Raw genomic sequence first — 6,954 nt, forward strand, 5'->3', positions numbered from 1 at the left:
GGGCGCCGGCGGCGCGGGGACGGCGGCGCGGCGGGGGGAGCCCGTTGCCACGGAAACGCGAGCGCCCGGGGACCCGGAGTCGCGCTGGACACCGAGGCACCGCTCCGGCTCGCGGCTCCCCCGCGGGGGCCCCGCGGTTCGCGCAGAGCCGCCAGCAGCGCGGGCGTGCGGACAGCCGGGGCGGGACGGCCCCCCCGGCCCGCTGCTCTGGGGGCTTCCGTGCGCCGCAGGGGAGGATTCGCTGCGGTGTCGCCTCTCAACTTTTCCGCCAGTTTCTCATCGTAAAAAACCCWGCCTGGATATTATAAGATACACTCTGTTGCCTTTTGCAAGTGATACATAGCATTTTATGCAGTGCAATGTATCAAGACTCATCCTTATAATTAAAGAAGACCCCACAAAATATGAACCTCTTTAATTCTGCTATCTCATATTGCTTTAAGGTTTATTAAGTATTCAGGCTCCCCTGAGAGACAAAAATTAGAAAGGACCAGTTGAGAGGAGGAGAGAAAAACAAGCATTCTCCTTACTTGTGCCGGTCTCTCACGTCAGTAGTTTTTGCTAAACAATTTTTTTTCCACATGGTTAGCAGCAAAATAACACATACACGACCACAGGACGTAATTTTAGTACCTTCTACCAGTAATGGCCACGGACACATCCCCAAGTTGCAGTGCTAGCTTTGTCCCACATAGCATACAATGCTATTCACGATCCAGGAATTACTATTTAAATCCCTTAATAAATTAATATACAAGAAGGAATTTACATTAGCAAAACAGTGGGCTCAATTRTCGCAGAAGTGAGCAGCAATACAACTGCAACAAAGCTAATCCTCTTGGGCAGAATCCTGTCCTCCAGTTACTGTCCGGGGCTCGGGTTTTTTTTTTTCTTTGCTTAGATACAATTCAAAAAAAAATCATTACGTTGTGTAAGAGCTGGGGTTCCTTTCTAAGTCCCATTTAAGTCCCACTTATGCTAGAATTACGATGGGTGCTATCATTATTAAAAACAATGGAGAGAAATGGGGAAAGGAGGATTAATTGATAGATTTTTTTTTTTCCTACTGTAGCTAGGTAAATCCCTACAGCTTAATGTTCGTGTCACTATTCTGTGCTCTTTTGCTGGGGATCTGGCTTCCTGAAGCTGCTTAGACTTTTCTGTCAAAAATCCTATGGTTTAATAATCCATCTTAAAGAATTTTATTTGGCATTTCACCGGCTGTGCTTAGGACACAAGGAAATCCTTTAGTTTGTTTCATTTCTGTAGGCTACTTTCCCCTGGCTATTGCTGCCTTTATTCATTCTCTCCTTACATTTTTTTTCCCCTCATTTCCTCACTCCCAACAAGGCTAAACATCTGTCCCCTCCAAGCTATCTTATCAATGGCTTTAAGGACAGTAGACCCAGCTTTTCCTGAATGGGGGATTAAAATGGGCTAATTTACCATTATAAGCAATGTAACGTCTGCAGTCTCTGCGCCTTTCACCAGAATGATAGTAACAAATTGCAACTGGGTGCATATAACATTGCCACTTGAACTGACACATTCATTTTCATTAATTGATTTCATTAAARTATGTTGGCTGAACTGAAAGCACACTGAATTGAAGAGTAAACACTTGAAAAAAGACCTGATATTTACTACTTGCATGGCAGTAGCACGCAGTATTGGTTAGTCAGCAGAGCCAGCCCCCGTGGCAGAGTCCCACGTGAGACAGCAAGGCTCCCGCGAAGGGAAGGACACGGCGGGGGTGTCCTGAGGGGCACAAGCAGGGTGCTTCCACAACAAAACCACAACACTGCAAACAGGCCAGGAGGTTTTTGGAAAATTTTAAGAGACAGAGGAATTAGGCAGCTCTTCCTCCTCTCTCTAGCAGAGATGTTCACCTCCATGACTGTGGGGAGAGGAAGAGTCTAGGACTGCGCCTGATGCTGTAAGAGGGAGGTTCAATCAAAAAGCCAAGAGGAACAGAGCAGGAACTGGAGCTGCTGGTGGTGGTGTCTGTGGAGAAGGCAACTGCAGCTGCCCCAYGAACCCAGATGCTGCTGCTGGCTGCAGTCACAGCAGCCATCGCTAGATACATGGGGACGCAGGGATYGGTGGTCTGGGACTGGCCTCCTCAACCATGGGCCAAGTGAACAGTTTGTTGTCAGAGGTATAGGTCTAATTCAAGTGCGTCTAATGCTGACTCTTTTTCCCAGGTACAACAGARAAAATGTGGAAGAAAGCAAGCAGGCAGTATTATTCCAATACTACAGATGGTTGCTAAAGTATGATATGAATAATCATTCCCAGGAAAAGCCAGGAGTTTGCTAGAAAACTGTGACTAACCTCAAGTTTCTCAAGCACTGCGAACCAACCATGAAAGTCTCCTTCTCTATTTCTCTCTCATTTTAATATACAAACTCTTCCGTTAAAGAGTCCTTCTGTCATTAGCTCGGTAGATTCTTTAGCAAAACCTGATGAAACTTTGCAAAAGATATTTCTACTGCAGGAAGGCAAAAATAGCAGTTCATGGCTGTTCATCCCAGCCATATCTGCTTAAAAATGGAGTTGACTCCATTGACAGCTCGGGTCACAAACTGCATGACAGAATTATTTCTCCCTCCAACTACATTGCCAAAAACATTGAAAAGGTTTGCTTATTTTGTCTTTTCCTTCCCTTGAATAAAGAAAGTGATCTTTATCACACAGTTTTACCAAACTACAGTGGGAAGAATGCAGCAAACATGCTTACTGAACCCTTGTTTTCTCTTCTGACTACCCAAAACTTAAACTTTGTGGCATTGAAAAGATCCAGTCACCTTGGACCGGAAAGTGATGACTGGTTTTATGGATGGAGCCCCCCCAGCAATGCTTAAAATTCTACTTCATGTTTCATCATCTTAGTGCTTTTCTACTAGTGAAGTAGTTTATGAGAGCCTGAATTGCATAGGTCAAAATCAGTTGGATTTGGTTAAAAAGTTTGAATTAATGATCTGAGCTAACCTTGATGACTTTGCATAAAGCAAAAGATGGGATGCACCCAAGTACTGCTACAGACTGGGGGGAGGCCAACATTGCCAGGGTGGTCTGTAGATCTTAATAACCTCTGGATGCAAAAGAGGACAGCTAGGTACAGCAACAAAAAGCCAAAATCAATAGCAGTAGTAGGGTGTCCCATATCTTACATAAAGCCTGAGAACAGCGTCTCTACTAGAAGCTACAATTTCTTGATTTTCACTRAGAACAATCTAAATAATATTTCTCAGCATGCATTTAACAAGTGTAAAAATTAAGTGATCTAAAGCTATGAGATTGCTTTAAAAGTGATGTCTTTGCAACTTATTACAAACGTAAATACTTTTCTCCAGTAACAGCAACTATGAAAAAGTATTCCAGCATCCAATAAAATTGTTCAAAAGTTTACTCTGAGTAGACATATGAATTTATATTTTTAATCCTAAAAAGAGGTAAAATTTCTTTCCCTTCTAAAATAGAAATTGGACCAGAAAATCTTGATATATCATAAGTAGAGTGCAAATACATTATTTGTGTGGCCTACATTTATTAGACACTTGTTGATCTCTTTTTTTCTATCATTTAAGCTTGCTACTAGCATAAGAAATGAGAAGAAAAAAATAAAACATAAAAAGTAAACATTTTTAAAAAATATAAAAGCCCGTAAATCTTCTATCTCATCAAATCAGTGAGGCAAAAGCAACACAAAGATACAACCTTTTCTTTGTAATTTCAATCCTTGAATTTAATCCTCTTTCTTAGTAAATAGTTTAGTAAATCCAAAGAACGGACATAAAATACTGTGATGCATTCAGTCATTATAAATGTTAAATCTTATAATGGGCTACACCTTGCAACTGTCCTCTAGGCAGTCAGCCAAACTGCCTTGACTTTCATAGGATCTTTCTCAGATTAAGAGCTGGAATGACTGTGGAAATTTGCAATTATAATATCGTTTTTGCACATTTTTAGAATTTTTCTACGAATTTATGTCCAGAACTATGTATTTCACTTTTTTTCAGCTGTCACAGTTTGATGATGCTTATTATGTCCTCTCAAAACAAGGCTACAAGGCCCCATCTGAAAAGCCATACTTCTGATATTTACGGCTAGAGTATGATTACTCCCTATGCATTTCAGCCATATACCCCCAACAAGCAGTGCTAATTTTTTAGGCGACCATGAAGCACGTATTCAACTTAGAGAATCTCCACTCTTGGCAAAGATGTTGTCATGAAACAGAAATTCTGGCTCTTCACACTTAGCATTGTATATAATTGGTAATGCATGAATCCCGTATTTTTAACAGACCTGACTAAAATATGAGAAAAATGTGTACTACAATATTCATAAGTAGGCTTTTCAAAGATTCAGTGACATAAAACATCTTCATAGGGAACCAAGCAGGATGCAGTCCCAGTGGAAAATTATACCTAAAGCTCTGGATAAGACTATAACACTAATCTTCAAAAGTTTTTGTTTGCTATAAAAAGTCAGAAGTCGCATAAAAACTGTCAGTATTGCAGTTATTCTAAATAGTCTTTTGGATAGTCTTCAGATATTCTGAAAAATTGAATTATATTTCAGGTCTATCCCTTTCTACACAGTGAAATTGTAATTTCATGAATCTATTAATGTGTATTTGTAAAAGTTGGTGCAGACATCAGACCACCTGTGACTATGACCATCTGATTCATTAGAAGACAGAAATCAGCCTTTTCTTACCATGTGGAACAGAATCATTTTTACTTTCCATCTTTACTGGAAATCCTTAGACCCCCATTAAAAAGCAAAAAACATTAAAAAGAAGTTCAATGTCATAAAAAATGTCAAATCGCAGTATTTTAAAACTCCCCGTGGACACTGAAGTTGAAAATGCTTGACTGTTGTAATTCTGCTGTTGAAGCTCAACTTTTCTCATGATTTGTTTATGCYACCTATTATTAGCAAGTTTTTTCCCCTAAGAAATCTAATGATTTTTCAAGTGTTTGCACTTGAGGGAGCAGATCGATCAKGTTGTAAACTACAGGGAAAAAATCCTGTCGCACAGAGTTTCAAGAGAGTTATTAACTATCATTTGTAAAACTCCTGTATGTCTTTAGCAACAAAGAGCTAATGCAGCSAGCTTTTATTTCACATTTTGAAGCAGTTAGTGTGTGTCAGGGGATGGTGTTTTGTAACACTTGCTTTGATTCTCCCTTCCGCTCAATGCCCGCCCGGGCGGTGCGATGCCGCGGGTGGCCCCAGCCCCCCCAGCGGGCTGCATTACCTACAGGCCTTCCGCAGGCTGCTTAGGATCCTGTCACATAACTGAAATTTTAATTTAGACTTTCATGGCYTTGCCTCTTAACTCTTGTGCTGTCCTGGACTCTTTTCTGTCCTGGACAAGTGCTATTTTGCTCTTCTTCTTATCCACTCAGAATAGTGCTGCAAAAATCCTCGTTCTGGCTTGTCGCTCCRACTGTCTCAGCCCTCCCTCCACATTTCTTCAATGGATCCACTTCATCACATACAAAACATTTGCCATCACCTTCCAGGCCAGTCCGACCTTACTCCTGCTATACCTGGACACTACTGACTTTTAGAAAATATTGAACAGTTAACCCCTCAAACTAGCCTTACTTATCCATAAATCAAATTTTATTCGTAAGAAATGTTGCTGCCTCTAATATGGCCCCTTATGAATGGAAGGACTTCCCTGAATAGTTCGAAATACCACTACTTCTGTTCTCCTTTAAATTGCTCATTTAAATAAGTTATTTTAATTTGTATTATTTTGATTTTTATAATTCCTGCCAAAACCTCAGAAGTTATAGTGCTGTGATCACCGCAAAACACTCTCCCCGTAACAGTGCTTGTCTGTTCTCCCACCTCTGTTACTTCTATCTGAGRACTCATTTTATTCTTAGATGTTAGACGACTTGGAGCTGTTTCTGTTGAACTTATATAAAGATGTAGAGCTTTGCTTACTGAAGTCCTAAACCATATCAATAGAATCTACAAGCAGTACGAGCAATGGTTTGTAAGAGAAGTGATATTTAGCCTAGTGGGATATGAAAACTGGTCTACTGACCTCATTCTTCACTGTTCTGCAACGGCAGTCGGAGGCTGGCCTGTGCCGACTCCTGCACCCTGTCCAGGGATTATTTGGGAGAGCTAACATAGGCAAAAGCATTCCAGGAACTTTTCTAATAATTTAAGAGAACAGATGATAGTGTCTCAATGTGTAAGAATRTTTCCTGGCACTGTTTAGTTTACTAGTCTAGACACAGTCTAAGCTTATCAGCTACATTTTAAGTGACTCGGTGTAATAATTTGTGAGCTGACATAAAAGGAGAATATCTTGAACTTCCAGAAGAGCTACTCTAATTTTGAGCACATACGTTCAGAAGGGTAGCCAGGGTTGCTTTAAAAGTCATAGAACTTGTAGGACTTGCAACCAAGAGGAATCACTATGAATTCACCATTAAAAAAATTACTAATTAATAATGATTTTAATGACCACAGTTTTATCAAAATTTTTCTAGAGCAATTCTCCAGATTTACCCAGTCTGAACTTCACCAAGCCTGTCATGCTCCTTTTACCAGGGTGTTGTGGCAGTCCTGAGTCRAAGGCAAAATATGTTAAATAAAGCTTTAGTAAACTAAAATTAGTTTCCAAAAATCATGAAAAAGTAAACAATTTGCAAATTTCTTTTCAAAACTGTGGGAAATTGTATTCTCCCATGGTCTGCTTTTTAAGATATAACGACTCTAATATTTTTTACAATAAATAGAGAGAGGAATATGATACATTTAATTGTTGCTACTCAGCACTGTATCTTTACCCTAAAAGTTATATTTTTTTCTTCAYAACTGTTATCTTAAGGTTGTTTACATGGGATTTACATGGGTTGTTTACAACTCAGCAGTAACAGCTTTAATCAAAAACAGAGACAATGAACAAAATAA

This window comes from Rhea americana, unplaced genomic scaffold (genome assembly GCF_003343005.1).
Source record: "Rhea americana isolate MKP2758 unplaced genomic scaffold, rheAme1 scaffold_26, whole genome shotgun sequence".
Classification (NCBI taxonomy): Eukaryota; Metazoa; Chordata; class Aves; order Rheiformes; family Rheidae; genus Rhea; species Rhea americana.